Here is a 657-nt window from a genome sequence, read left to right on the forward strand (position 1 = left end):
GGCGGCGCCCCCGGGCCCCAGGGCCTGCCCCGCGCTCGGGGCCGGGGCGGGGGGGGTCTGCCTGTTGCCCCGGCGTTGCCAGCGGCGTGGTTGCCGCGCGTCAGGCCGTGTGGGGGCGGCTTGGGGGGGCCCTGCCTCAGGCAGGGGGCGGGGGGGGGGGGGTGGGGCCCCGCCTCCCCCCAGCCGCTCCCTGGGCCCGCTGGCCTCGCCCGTCTCGGGTGCCACGGCCTGGCGGGGAGAGCCCTGGACCCCTGGAGTCCTTCCTGGCTGCCCCCTTCCTTGCCTCAGTTTCCCCCTGGGCAGAGCTAGATCATGGAAGCCCCCCCGGGCCTGGGTGCGGGGATGGGGGGAGCAGCCGCGCCCCGCCCCCCCCTGCCCCTGGCATCCCTCACTCCCTGCCCTTGCCCCTGCTCCCTGCTGTGGGAGGGGGAGGCCTGTCCCCGGGGGGCTGGGTGCCCAGGTGACCCCCAGCGGGGCTCGGGGACTCCTGGGCTCCCTCCAGGCTGCTGCTGGGGGGTCCCCCGTGCCCCTCACCCCCCCGCACAGCTCCTCGGCCTCCTGGGCCCGTTCCCTTGGCAACCGGTGGAGCAGATCGATGGAGGTGGTGTCATTGCTCGGGGAGGGCCGGCTCCGTCCCCCCCCCCCCCTGTCCCACCC

At 77.9% G+C, this 657-nt stretch overlaps 1 protein-coding gene across 1 annotated transcript in view; it reads left to right on the forward strand.

Annotated features, from left to right (window-relative positions):
- Positions 1 to 657, forward strand: part of KCNIP2 (potassium voltage-gated channel interacting protein 2) — a 9,797-nt gene that overhangs the window by 2,169 nt on the left and 6,971 nt on the right. The window lies entirely within an intron of this gene.

This window comes from Alligator sinensis, unplaced genomic scaffold (assembly GCF_000455745.1).
Source record: "Alligator sinensis unplaced genomic scaffold, ASM45574v1 scaffold859_1, whole genome shotgun sequence".
Taxonomy (NCBI): Eukaryota; Metazoa; Chordata; order Crocodylia; family Alligatoridae; genus Alligator; species Alligator sinensis.